At 46.0% G+C, this 14,518-nt stretch overlaps 1 protein-coding gene across 9 annotated transcripts in view; it reads left to right on the top strand.

Moving 5' to 3' along the window:
• HDAC7 (histone deacetylase 7) overlaps positions 1-14,518 on the top strand; it is a 964,197-nt gene that overhangs the window by 940,037 nt on the left and 9,642 nt on the right. The gene's annotated exons all lie outside the window — the stretch shown is intronic.

Genomic DNA, 14,518 nt, shown 5'->3' with positions numbered 1-14,518 from the left:
GAAGACGGTCGCGCATGCGCGGTGCGCATGGGCGCGCGAGGGCTAGCAAAAGTCTTTGCTAGTGAAGTTTCCGATTGGAGGGGGATGCCGTGGACGTCACTCCATCAGTGAGAACAATCAGCCTGCTGTCCTCGGAGAATACCTTCTACAGGTATGTAGCATTCGCTTTATATTCTTTCAAAGCTATAAACAAACATATGGATAAAGGTGATCCAGTTGAAATAGTGTATTTGGATTTCAGAATCCAGTTTGACAAAAACCCTCGTTAGCGACTCATAAATAAATTTAAAAATTCATGTGATAGGAGGCAATGCCTGTGGATTTGGAAACTGGCTAAAAGACTAAGGAGGCAATTCTATAACTGACAGCACAATTTGGGTGTGCCAATGCCATGTGCTGAGTGCTAATTCTATAACGGCATTTGTGCGCTCAGATTCCATTCTGGAATACTAGCATAAGTTTGCATTGGTGCGCCTAAATATAGGCCTCAAATAGCTACACCACGCCTGTGGCTGGTGTAACTGTTGGTGCATTTTTGTGTTTAACTTACAGTATTCTGTAAGTTACGTGCGCAAGTGGGATGCCGGTCCCTACTCTGCCCACGTGTACACCCTTCCACTTAATGTGCTAAGGGCTAGATTCTATAAATGGCACCCAAAATTGGGTGCAGAAAAAAAAATGAGTACTGATCACTATTCTATAAACAGTGCTCCGAGTTGGGTGCCATTTCTGCTATAGTGCTTATGTAAACTCAGTAAAATTAATAAATAAATACTGTTAGGCAGAGTGACTGCTGTGGTTTGGAGAAAGGACTAGGAAACTGTGTCTGTCTTTAAGAGGAGATAGGGTTTATTTGTGCAATGTTTGAAGTTGTGGCATGTGCAGGGTTTTGAACTTTCACATGCATGAGCCTGGTATAATGAGTGATGTCATCAGAAAAGTTCAGTTGTATGAGTCAGTTGAAAAACCTGAAGAGAGACAGAGGCAAGTGTGGCTGCAGTCTAAGTTTTAGGTTAAATTAAGGAGAAAAAAAGGTTATAGGTCTCTAATTTCAGGATTTTTAGTAGTCTGGGAGACTAAGAGTATTGTTCCAGTGAGAAAGTAGAAAGGAAATTTCTGTTTGAAGGGAGTGAGAAAAACGTTGTGAACTAGAAATTCATTTCAGTTAATGTCAGAGCTCTGAAAAGAGTTGGAAGAGTTTGGGATTTCAGAGAAACAACATTCTCCTGAAGGATATGACAGGGGATTATTAAAGAAAGTCATTAATTTCATAGTTTCATTATAAAAAGGAACTGGTGTTTTGAGAGGCTGGTTTTAAAGGGGAAAAAAAGCTTTTAAAAAACCAGATTCAGGGAATAGTAATTTCAGGGAATACTGTGGGTTTTTGTTTAGTAATTTCTGATTGCTTTCCTGAATTTGCTGGGGAGAAAGAGAAAAGCAGAGCTGAAAAACAGTTTAGAATGCCCAGTGCTGTATTGAAGCTGAAGTGACCTTAAGCTTGAGGCAACTTTAGAATGTTGGGGTCTGCATAGGGAGCAGTGCTGGAAGCAGCATAGAATATTCAGTGCTGCATTGGAACTAAGGAGGCAGCTTGGAATCTGAGCAGTGCTGGAAGCTGCTTAGTGACTGACAAAATCTGAGACTTGACAAGTTGTAGAATTTATGGGTTCTAAAGGGAGAAAGGTTTGGGTGCTGCATTGTTAAGAGTGTAGTGTGCATTAAAAGACCTTATGGGATGTTGGGGATATTAGCACAGGGACAAATAATTATATTTTGTTTTCAGAATTAGCATACACGGCTTTTCTGCCAAAGAAGACACTGATTCAGTTGCACACGGAGGGAGTCAGGGTCTTCCTTCTTTGATTTATTTGAGAAGGTTAGTAGGTTCTGAAGACACCCTAAAGATCCAAGGAGGGGATCCAGAGATTGAACCAGCTACTGAGAACCTAAGGTACCCACCGCAAGAAAGCGACGGAGCCGGTGAAGTTGTTCTTTTAATATAAGTACATAAGTAATGCCACACTGGGAAAAGACCAAGGGTCCATCGAGCCCAGCATCCTGTGTGCACACTCAGTTTCCATTTTTAAATGCAAATGTCAGTATTGGTGGCATTTTTACATGAACATTGGAACTGAATCTAGAAAAGGATTAAAAGACTAGTTTATAACTTACTTACTTACTTACTTACTTACTTACTTACTTGAAAATTAGGATGTTAGAATAGTTTGTTAGTTTTTTTAATAAACGTTAATTTGTAACCTTTACCTTAATTTGACAAAGGTTCTGGTAGTTTTTTTCTGTGGGGAAAAGCACTGTGACATTTTCAGGGCCTGTTCCTTCAAGTGAGTGCACTTATGACATCATAGTGGGGGGTTTACACTTAGTTGGTGTAAATCCTCGTGCCTAAATTAGGCGCAGATCCTTTGGATTCTACAATACAGCGCACATCTCAAGTGAACACCCCTGACCTGGCCATGCCCCATTTACAGTTGTGCACTAAAAAAATGTATACATTAATCTTTATAGAATAGCACCTAGCAAGATGTGTGCATAAAATCAAGTTGTTGCCCATTAGTGCCAATAATTATTAGTGCCCAATTATTAGTACTAATTGGCTCATTCATTTAAGTTGCACGCACAAATAGGGCACACACCAAAATTTGCATAAGTAATTTTGAACACTTTATAGAATTTGGGGGTAAGTGACATGTGCAAAAAATGTATGGAATGTTTCCTAGTACTTAGACATGCATAAGCATGCATTATGGGCTAGGTTCTATATATTGCACCTAAAACATCAGTGCTGGAAAAACCCCACCTAAGCAGTATTCTATAAGCCGTGCCTAAAATTTGGTATGGTTTATAGAATTAACGCTTAAGTGGAGAGGTCACATGTAAATTTAGGCGTGGCCATTTGAACCTACAAAAATGTGATGCAAATTCCCGCATATAAATTTACACACAAAGTACTGTTATACAATTACGCATGTAACTCTAAACCACGCCTGCGAAATGCCGATGACCCTCCAATTTCCATACTTCTTTTTTTTGGACGGTGCGTAAATTTTAGCCGCAGATCCCACACCTAATTTTACACAGGCAAGTCCCAATTAAATCTAATTAGTACTGATAATTGCTTGTTAAAAAGTCAGTTATTGACTCATTCTATTAAATTGCTCATGCAAATTGGGGACGCACCTAAATTTGCGCTAGCAACTTTTGCAGACCTTTATTGAATTGGGGGAATAGGCGTCTAAGTGTACATTACTACTGGCTTTTGTAGTGCTTTGTCTGGGGATGGCATGCGTCGATATATTTGCATCGCGGATGCATTTTTTGGGATAATGGAGCTTCTTACTTTTCCGGTATGTACCCATGCAACTTTTTCTGTTTGTTTTTTTTGTTACTACTGTGGGTCTCGTGGAGTCTCTTGGCTGGGCTATGCTGTTCCTCTATTTCATTTCAGGAGTACCTCATTCCAGTAATCTTATGCTCCTGGACATTCCCTCAGGTTTGTTCTTTCTCCCCTATGCTGCTGTCTACCAACATTCCTCATTCAATGGTGGGCATCCATATTGGTTTGTTGCACTCTAGGTTATTGTGGTCTACACTAGTCTGCGATTACATTGTAGCCGCTAAGTTAGATGTTCTTTGTCCCGCTGAAACCTGGATTAAAAGAGGTGAACAGCATTACCGCTATGATTCGTTACCGGAGGGTTATGATGTTTTATGTCTGCCTAGACATTCTAGTTCTTGAGGTGGTCCTACTGTCTTCTGTGCCTCCAGGGTTCAAGTAGTTGAGCTTCCAACTTTGTCAACCTACTCTGAAGTGCTAGTAGTCTGTATGACATCCTTGTCCTCACCTGTGTTTTATCTTTTTTACTATCCTCCTTCTGTACCCCAAACTAACTGGGATTCCTGTCTCCATGCTGTTACCAATGCTATTATCCATTTCCTAAATATTGTATTTTTGGGTAATTTCAACGTACACTTTGATAGTCCTCAGTCTTTCTGTGTCAGACATTTTCTTTCCTTTCTTTCTGACCTCAATCTCATCCTCCTTCTCTACCCCAGACTAACTGGGATTCCTGTCTCCATGCTGTTACCGATGTTATTATCCATTTCCTTGTCATCAAGCAGATGAAGCCATTACATATGGGTTGTGTCCATCAACCAGCAGGGGGAGATAGAGAGCACTCAACTTTTCACAGTGCCTCATGGCCAGCTAGCTCCACTGCCTCTTCTATATTCTCTATCTCCCAAGCAGGGTGGCTGCAGCTTCTTCGAGCTCCATCAAAAATCTGCCTGGGGGTGGCTCCTGGCTTGCCAATTGTTAGCCAGGGTGTTAGAGGCTATAGCAGCTTCACTTTGAAGGCACATAGGTCAGCCCTTTCCCTGCCCCCGTGGATGTTGACATATTAGCTTGCTTTTCCCTGTCCTTTCCCACTCAGTGGATGCAGGCACATTGGTTCACCTTTCCCTGCCTTTCCCACTTATCTGAGCCTCTGGAGTGTTTTTATTTACCTCTTTTGCCTCTGCTTTCCTCACAGCATTAAAAATAAATAAATAAATAAATAATTAGAGTTGCGTCGCACTTTAGCGCAGCGATCTTGGAAAAGAGGCTTTTTTTCTTGAGATTCTTCTGCAGGACCAGAGCTGTGATACTCGGTCTAGTGAGGTAAGAGTGTTTTCTGACTTCTCCGGGGTGGGCCCGCGATCGGGACGTTTTTGGCGCGAACCGCCATTTTTGAATTTTACCGCCGTTTTCGGCGATGTCTGCGGAGACTGTAAAGCGCTGTTCTAAATGTGGCAAGCGCAAATCAGCAGCGGGGCTCTGTAATTTGTGCTGTACGGACGGTAGAGCCGGCCCGAGCATGGCGAGCAGCGATCTTTTGCGCTCTGAGCTGGCAGCGAACGCCATTTTGGATTTTCCACATGGCGCGGCCTCCGTTGCAATGGAGAGCCCTGAATCCGGGGGGGGGGGGTGTCCTCTGAGTGAGGCTAATAATAGAGCTGATAGCCCTGGGCAGGATCCGGGCGGTCAGGGAGCGGTTTTCTCCCCTGATTTTGTTTTAATGCTGCATAGGGTGTACATGCTTAAAAGAGCTCTTCCACAGGGATCTTTGGACCCTCTGCCTGCCCCTCCCCCCCCCCCCCCCCCCCCCCCCCCCCCCCCCCCCCCCCCCCCCCCCCCCGGTGGATCCTGGCCTTTTGGAGTTGGCTTTGCCTGTTTCTTATCCTCCTGATAAACGTAGAAGGGCTAATTCCCCTTCTGAGTGTGGTGCACCCCCCTTTTCCCCCCCGTGGTCGGGCTATGAGGATTCTGAGGGGTCTGACAGAACTTATTGGGCTGAGGAGCCAGAGTCGGGTGCAGAATTGCCACAGGAGCTTGATGATCCGTCTGCGGTGAAGATTTTCCACCGCGAGGAGCTGCCAGCGCTTATTTCAGATGCCTTACAAGCCTTCTTGATTGAAGATCCTGGGAGTGGCACAGCCTCCTCTGTTAATCCAAGGATGGTTAGTACCAGAAAGCCTGCTCGAGCCTTTCCTTTGCATGACTCCATCCAAGAGCTTATTTCGGCTCAATGGGCTGACCCCGAGGGACCTTTGAAGGTTGCCAAGGCTATGGGGCAATTATACCCTCTGAGTGAGGAACATCTGGCTCGTTTTGCAATGCCTAAAGTGGATGCCCTGGTCACGGCTGTGACAAAGAGAACTACCCTCCCTGTTGAAGGAGGTGTTGCCCTGAAGGATATTCAAGACCGCAGCCTTGATTCAGTTCTGAAGCGGTCCTTTGATTTGGCAGGTCTCACTGTTCGGGCGTCTGCATGCAGTTGTTATGCTGCTAGAGCCTGCCTGGCTTGGTTACAGCAGGCAGTGGAACAGCCCGTGACGGAGCGGAGACCTTATCTGAAGTGGCTCCGCGGATGGAGTCGGCCTTGTCCTTTTTGGCTGACGCCCTTTATGATATGGTCAGAGCTTCGGCTAAACAAATGGCTGTAGCAGTGGCGGCTCACTGCACTCTTTGGCTACGACATTGGGCGGCAGACATGGCCTCTAAGCAAAGGTTTGTGAAGTTGCCCTTTCAAGGCCTTCTCCTGTTTGGTGAGGAGCTGGAAAACATTGTTAAAGGCCTGGGGGATTCCAAACCTCAGCGCTTGCCCGAAGATAGGCGAAGCCTTCCTCTAAGGGTCAGGCGGTCCGCTCCTCTTACAGACCTCGCTTCCGTGAAGCTAGAAGGTATCGCCCCGGGGCGTGCTGCTGGGTTCACTTCGCGTGCCCGCTTTCAGCAGAGAAACTCCTTTCGCTCGGACAAACGTTCCGCAGCTGCCGGTTCAAGGCCTGGAGTTCAGGGGCGACCCTCTCAACGATGGTGCGCCGGCCCCCTCCTCGTTTCCTGTCATCGGAGGAAGACTTTCCCTCTTTTTCGAGGAGTGGGCCAAAATCTCCGCAGATCAGTGGGCCTTGGACCTGATCAGAGACGGATACCGAATAGAATTCGATGCCCCGGTGAGAGACGTGTTTGTGGAGTCCCGATGCGGTTCTGCCGCCAAACGGGCGGCGGTAGAAGAGACTTTGCTCAGTCTATGCCAGATAGGGGCTGTGACCCCGGTGCCTCCCGCCAAACAAGGTCTAGGCCGCTACTCCATTTACTTTGTGGTGCCACGAAAAGGCGGGTCTTTTCGCCCAATCCTGGACTTAAAAGAGCTAAACAAGTCCTTAAGAGTGCGGCATTTTCACATGGAAACCCTGCGCTCCGTCATTGCGGCGGTACAGCCAGGAGAGTTTCTCACGTCTCTGGACCTGAAAGAAGCTTACTTGCACATACCAATTTGGCCCCCGCACCAGAAGTTTCTGCGGTTTGCGGTGTTGGGAAAACATTTCCATTTTCGGGCCTTGCCTTTTGGCCTCTCCACAGCTCCCCGAACCTTCTCCAAGGTAATGGTGGTAGTAGCTGCCTTTCTCCGGCGAGAGAGTATCCGGGTTCACCCGTACCTAGACGACTGGCTCATCAGAGCAGACTCAGAAAAAGAGAGTCATCTAGCTACAGCCAGAGTGGTTTGAGTCCTTCAGTCTCTGGGCTGGGTCGTCAATATGGCCAAAAGTTACCTGACCCCGTCGCAATCTCTAGAATATTTGGGGGCCAGGTTCGACACAGCCTCGGGCTATGTGTTTCTTCCCGAGCAAAGGCGGTGCAAGCTTCAGAATCAGGTCCGTCTGCTCCTGAGGATGCCCTGCCCGCGAGCTTGGGACATTGTCCAGCTGTTGGGATCGATGACGGCCACCTTGGAAGTGGTGCCCTGGGCGAGAGCGCACCTGAGACCTCTACAGTATTCTCTACTTCAACGATGGTCTCCAGTATCTCAGGATTATCAGTGCAGACTTTCTTGGCTCCCTGCGGCCCGCCTCAGTATGGAGTGGTGGCTCTCGGACAGCCTGTTGCGGCGGGGAATGCAGCTGGCGCTCCCCGATTGGTGCCTAGTGGTGACAGATGCCAGCCTGAAGGGCTGGGGCGCACATTGCCAAGGGAAGCATGCCCAGGGTCTGTGGACGACGGACGAGTCGGAGAGGTCTATCAACCGCCTGGAGTTGAAAGCGGTGTTTCTGGCTCTTCTGGCCTTTCAAGTGACCCTGGAAGGATTGGCTGTCCGAGTGATGTCGGACAACACGACAGCAGTGGCCTACATAAATCGACAAGGCGGCACTCAGTGCAGAGCTCTAGCCGCGCAGGCCGAACAAATTTGCCACTGGGCCGAGCTGCATCTACAGTCCCTGTCAGCAGCTCACATTGCAGGTCAGAGCAACATGCAAGCCGACTATCTAAGCAGGCATCAGATCGATCCAGCGGAGTGGGAACTAGCAGACGATGTATTCCTGCAGATATTTGCCAAATGGGGCAAGCCAGTGATAGATCTTATGGCGTCCAGTTCCAATGCCAAAGTCCCGTGCTTCTTCAGCAGACGGAGGGATCCTCGCTCTGCCGGGTTGGATGCCTTGGCTCAACCCTGGCCCCTGGGCTTGCTGTATGTCTTCCCTCCGTGGCCCTTGATTGGGCGAGTGCTCCTGCAGATTCGGCTGCATCCAGGAGAAGTGGTACTCATCACCCCGGATTGGCCCAGGAGGCCTTGGTATGCAGACCTCCGACAGATGCTGTTGGAGGCTCCCTTTCCGTTACCTCTGGTTCCGCACCTGTTGTCACAGGATCCGGTGGCCATGGAGGACGCCTGTCGCTTTGGTCTTATGGCATGGCGACTGAGAGGGCGCAATTGAGAGATAAAGGCTACTCAAATAAGGTAATTTCCACTCTCCTGCAGGCCCGTAAGCGCTCCATTTCCGTGGCTTATGCCAGGATTTGGCGCCAGTTTGAAGTCTGGTGTGTTTCAAGAGCGCTTTCTCGGTTGCGGGCTCCTGTCTCGCCGATTCTGGACTTTTTGCAGGATGGTGTACACAAAGGCTTGGCCTATAATTCCCTGCGGGTGCAAGTGGCAGCATTGGCCTCCCTGCGTGGCAAGGTTGAAGGCGTGTCCTTAGCTGCTCATCCAGATATGGCATGTTTTCTTAGAGGGGTGCTTCGGCTCCGTCCTCCCGTGCGGGCACCTTGTCCAGCTTGGCACCTGGGGTTAGTATTGAAGGCCCTTCAGGGGGCTTCCTTTGAACCGCTTCGGCGTGCTTCAGAGAAAGATTTGACACTGAAGGCCGTCTTTTTAGTGACCATTACCTCGGCGAGACGGGTGTCAGAGCTCCAGGCGCTGTCCTGTAGAGACCCTTTTCTGAAATTCTCAGAGTCAGGGGTCACGGTTCGGACCGTGCCTTCCTTCATGCCTAAGGTGGTTTCAGCGTTTCACCTAAACCAGCCTGTTTTTCTTCCCTCCTTTGTTGAGGAGGAGTTTCCAGATTCATTTGGGCAGTTGCACCTTTTGGATGTGCGCAGGACTCTTGCAGTATCTGCGAATTACAAATTCTTTCAGGACCTCTGATCATCTTTTTGTGCTGTTTGCAGGTCCTCGCAGAGGGTCTTCAGCGTCTAAAGCCACTATTGCCTGTTGGCTCAAAGAAGCTATCTTTTCAGCATATCTGCTGTCTGGCCAGGCTCCGCCTGAAGCCTTTAAGGCACATTCCACAAGAGCGATTTCCTCTTTCTGGGCGGAAACTGGAGCACTATCTCTTCATGAGATTTGCAGTGCTGCAACATGGGCTTCTAAGCTCTCTTTCGCCCGACATTACAGGCTGGATGTGGCTGCCAGGAGGTATGCGCGTTTTGGAGCACAGGTGCTAGCGCGTGGTGTAGCTTGTTCCCACCCTATCTAGGGATTGCTTTGTTACATCCCATACGTAATGGCTTCATCTGCTTGATGACAAGGAAGGGAAAATTAGGTTCTTACCATGATAATTTTCTTTCCTTTAGTCATAGCAGATGAAGCCATGAGCCCTCCCTGTATGATTGTCTGTATTGCAGTGATTCTGATTTTAGATGCTGTTCTTGTTTCCTGAAGTTATATTCCTTCCTTGGAAAACAGACTTCAGGATTCTTGTTACAGTTATAGGAGGATGAGTTCATTCTCTCCAGTTCATGTTTTGGGAGGATGAGTTTATTCCCTCGAGGAGGATGCAAGTATTCCCTCTGTTTATACAAAGTGGAGGACGAGTTTATTCCCTCCAGGAGGATGAGTTCATGCCCTCCTTTTTTGAGTTTATGCCCTTGTTAAGGGGCCATCGTTCGCTGTGTGGAAAGTTCATGTTATTCCCATTGTGGTTTGCCATACTGCTTTGGAAGCTTCAAATACTGAAGAGGCAGTGGAGCTAGCTGGCCATGAGGCACTGTGAAAAGTTGAGTGCTCTCTATCTCCCCCTGCTGGTTGATGGACACAACCCATACGTAATGGCTTCATCTGCTATGACTAAAGGAAAGAAAATTATCATGGTAAGAACCTAATTTTCCCTTCCCAAATATTGTGTTTTTGGGTGATTTTAACGTACACTTTTGATAGTCCTCAGTCTTTCTGTGTCAAACATTTTCTTTCCTTTTTTTCTGACCTGAGTCTCGTGCAGTGGGTATCCTCTCCGACCCATCAGGGTGGGCACACCCTTGATCTAGCCATTTCCCCTACTGATGCATCTTTCCAACCGGTTTCATTCTCTTTTACTCAAAATATTCCATGGTCTGATCACTCCTTGATCTGATTTTCTGTACTGTTTCCTTTGCCACTCTCTTCTGATACCCCTTCCTCCTTGGTCAACCAGGAACCTTGCCCTGGTTGACTCGCATGCCTAGTCACCTGTACTTTTCACTTTACCTGCCAATTATGAGTCTCAACTCTTAGATGATCAGGCGACTTGTTTACACTTTGCCCTTGCTGCTGCCCCATTACAAGCTGCTTACTCTTCTCACCCCTGTCGTTCCACAACTGTGGAATGCACTACCAAAAGTCATGAAAACATACGACCATCTAAACTTCAGGAAATCACTAAAAACCTACCTATTCAAAAAAGCATACCTTACTGACATAACCTAAAAGCCTGAACCCTGCTACACAACTAACTAAAGCTAGAATTGGACTCAACGCAACTCCTCCTCGCTACGATTCCCAAATATGTCTGTAACACAAGTATCTATTCTACCATAATACCACTTTGTATTTGTTCTTTACCGGCTGGCGTATGCCTACGGTATTATGTAAGCCACATTGAGCCTGCAAATGGGTGGGAAAATGTGGGATACAAATGTAACAAATAAATAAATAACCAGCCATGGTTGCATTCTGGACTCAGGCTTCTGAAGTGACAAGTTTGCAGCTTTTAGTGTAAATGGAAGAAATCTAAGACAGAGGCTGACCTGTGGACCTTCAGAGCTAGACTAAGGAGTTTTAATTCCCATCTAAAGAAAATTTGTGCTCACTATTTTGCAACTTGTATCGATATAGCTTCAAACCTTACTAGGTTTATAACATCTTCTAAGAAGACTTTTTACTGTGGATCTCCTGTTGAGGTCCTTGCTCAGTTTTTTCATATGAAAGTACTTGATCTTGATTGTTCTTTCCCAGATCTTGAACTCACCTTGCCTCTGCAGACAGTATCTGATCAGCGTTCTTCCTTTGACCTTTCCTGGTCCTCTCCGTTGCCTCAACCCCCTGTTCCACCATTGGTATCTCAGCCTGATCCTCTTTTTTTTTTTTCTTCACCCACAAACCTTGGGATTGCTTTCTAAAGTTATCACTGGTATGAGACCTACTTCTTGTTCATTAGACTCTTTCCCTTCTGGCTGGCTTCAGGTTTCTGAGCTACAAATCCTACCCAAGGTCTTATCTGTTATTAACAATAGCCTCTTGACCCGATCAGTTCCTTCATCCTGGAAGTGTGCTGTTTTGTGCCCTATCCTTAAGCAACCATCTTTAGATCTACATACACCGTCACACTACTGCCCTGTATCAAATCTGTTTCCTTTCCAAGGTTCTTGAGAAAATTGTTTTCACCTAGTTCTCTTCTTTTGTTGAAACTCTTCTTGCGCTACACCCTGGACAAATCCAGTTTCCACCCAAATTTCAGTACAGAGACTGTCCTTAGTGAGATTTATTCCTATCTGGACAGGCACCTCACTGTCTCCCTTGACCTTTAGGCCACTTCTGACCTTGTCAACCACTCACTGCTTCTGTCACACCTCTCTTCAATTGGACTTTCTAGCATGGTACTTGAATTGGTTTGTCTCTTATCTTACTGATCGTTCTTTTCATGTTGATACTACTGTCTCAGTCTTTCTCTTGTAGGGTTCCACAAGGGTCTATTCTGTTTAACCTATTTTTGAGTCCACTAGCCTCTCTCATTCAGTCTACTGGGATTTCCTTCCATTTCTAGTCTGATGATACCCTTCTCATTTTCCCTACAAACCCTTCTTCCTAAGATATTGGTCCTCTACAAGAATGTTTGGGTTGATTTCTTCTTGGCTTTCTATTTAAACTAATCCTAAATCCTCATAAAACCCTCTATGCTGTCTCTTTCGTTGAATCTGTTTGTTTCTCCCATCACCCTGGTTGATTTGTTCCCCTATTTAGGTATTACTCTGGACTCTAATCTCTTTCACCCCTCAGATCTCAGGGCTCTGTAGATCAGGTTTCCACATTTTGTGCAAGCTTTGCTCCATTAGGAAGTACTTTGGTTTCTTTCCGTTCGCTCATCCTATCCATTCTGTTCACCTGACTAGACTACTGTAACATTACTTATTTAAGCTGCAGCTGGTCTAATCTTAATCACCTTCAGTCACTTCAAAACACTGCTATCCGTCTTCTCTGTCATGCTCATAGATTCGATCCCGTTCCCCCCTGTTACAGAAGTATCACTGGCTCCCTGTGGAACAATGTATTATTCACAAGCTCCTCATTTTGACTTTCAAATCTTTAAACCGGGTGTCCCTTCCTACTTATCCAAACCTCACTGTGCCTTATTCTCCCACTCATTTCTCCACTCAGTGATTTTTGGCTAGTTCTCCGTAGCCCTAGGTTAGTGCAACTTGAGAGTACTAGGCTTTGTGCATTTTACTTTGCCTCTCCTTTTTTATGAAATTCCCTCCCTGTTTCCATCAGTGCTGAACAACCATGTAAAACTTTTAAACGTCTTTGAAAGACCTGGCTCTTAAAAAGGGCCTTTTCCCCCAACTAATTTTGTTTTGCTGTTTTACCTGTACCTCATGGCTTAATTCTTCCCATTCCCTTTCTTGCCCTCCCTACTCCTCTTCCTTCTCCCTCATTACTTAAGGTTATGTGAACTGGTATGAGTGTTTAATTTTCCTGTCTTGAATATTGTAGTTCTTTTCTGACTTTTGTGTGTTAGTATTCTTATTGTAAACTGCTGTGATCTATCCACTAACTATGGCGCTATATCAAGCACCAGAAATGTAAACCATTATATGTGTGTAAGTGCTAGTAATTCTGTAACTTGCATGTGCAGCCAGTGCCTGACTTTAAGCACCAACTTATAGAATGAGTGGGTATATGGCCAGTTTTCAAAACGGAAAAAGGTCATTAGTGGAGTTTTCCAAGGTCCCATACCGGATTCTGTGCTGTTTAATATATTCATAAATGATCCAGAGAAAGGAGCCATGAAATGAGGTGATCAAATTTACAAAGATGTAAAATTAGTTAAAGCCTTTAAAACAACTGAGGATTGTGAGACTAGAAGACTGCTATTTACATACTCAGGTGATTCTTAATGTGGACAAGTGCAAACTGATGCATATAGGGAAAAATAATCTCAACTACAGGTAAAAAATGCTGGGTCCTGAATCAGGAGTTACCTCCCAAGAAAAAGGGCTTGGCATTGTTGTGGACAATACATTGAAATTTTTTTCCCAGTGTTCTTGGAGCTGCCAAAAAATCAATAGAAGGCTAGGGACTATTTGAGGATGGATGAGAACAAAATTGAGAATATTATTTTAACTCTGTATAGGTCCCTGGTGAGACCACACCTTTGAGTGTTATGTGCAGCTCTGGCCACTGTCTCGGAAAGCATATAGCAGGTCAGAGAACAGTGGGCAAAATGGAACACTTTTTATGCATAGGGCTCTTCAGCTTTATAAAAGAGATGACTGAGAAGGGATAATTTTTTTTTTTTAATCATGATAGGGATGGAATGGTTAATAGGGATGTGAAGGAATATATAAGAGAACCTCAGTCTTTTTTAAACTCATTCCTTACTGGGCTACTTTAACAGTGCTAGGGCTGGAGAATTAAGCCAGGAGGGCATGGATCAGCCAGGGAAGATAAAAACCCAGAGTTGGGGAAATCCAGGGAGGCCGAGAACAGGACAAAGCAGCCCTTCTGACTATGCCTCCAGTACGAATGTAAGGAATGCTTTTGCTCAGTTGTTGATTCAGCCTACAAGGTAGGACAAGTTACTTTTGTACATTGCCAGAGACTGCTCAGCAATGTTTCAAATTCATCTATTGGTTCGTTATGGAAATGGACATCCTTTTGATATTTAATCCTGAGCTGCTCTGTTTGAATTTGAGCTGACAGCCTGCAAGGCAAGGCAGATTTATAATGTGTTTTGAACTTGAACTACACAAGTGAAGATTTTTACTGCCTTTAAACTGTAGTCTGGCTGTGTGTTTAAAGGTTCAGGTTACCAAGACTCACTCATGGAGGGGCATTTTCGAACGGGGACGCCCATCTCTGAGGACGTCCCCGCGAAGGGGCGGAGCATCCCGTATTAAAACAAGATGGGCATCCATCTTTCGTTTCGATAATATGGTCGGGGACTCCCAAATCTCAACATTTAGGTCGACCTTAGAGATGGTCGACCTAAATGTTGAGATGGACGACCTCGGTTTTCGCCAATAATGGAAACCGAGGACGCCCATCTCAAAAACAGCCAAATGTAAGCCCTTTGGTCGTGGGAGGAGCCAGCATTTGTAGTGCACTAGTCCCCTGACATGCCAGGACACCAACTGGGCACCCTAGGGGGCACTGCAGTGGACTTCACAAATTGCTCCTAGGTGCATAGCTCCCTTATCTTTGGTGCTGAGCCC

Source organism: Microcaecilia unicolor, chromosome 3, assembly GCF_901765095.1.
Source record: "Microcaecilia unicolor chromosome 3, aMicUni1.1, whole genome shotgun sequence".
Classification (NCBI taxonomy): Eukaryota; Metazoa; Chordata; class Amphibia; order Gymnophiona; family Siphonopidae; genus Microcaecilia; species Microcaecilia unicolor.
This window is presented reverse-complemented; position numbering and strand designations above follow the sequence as displayed.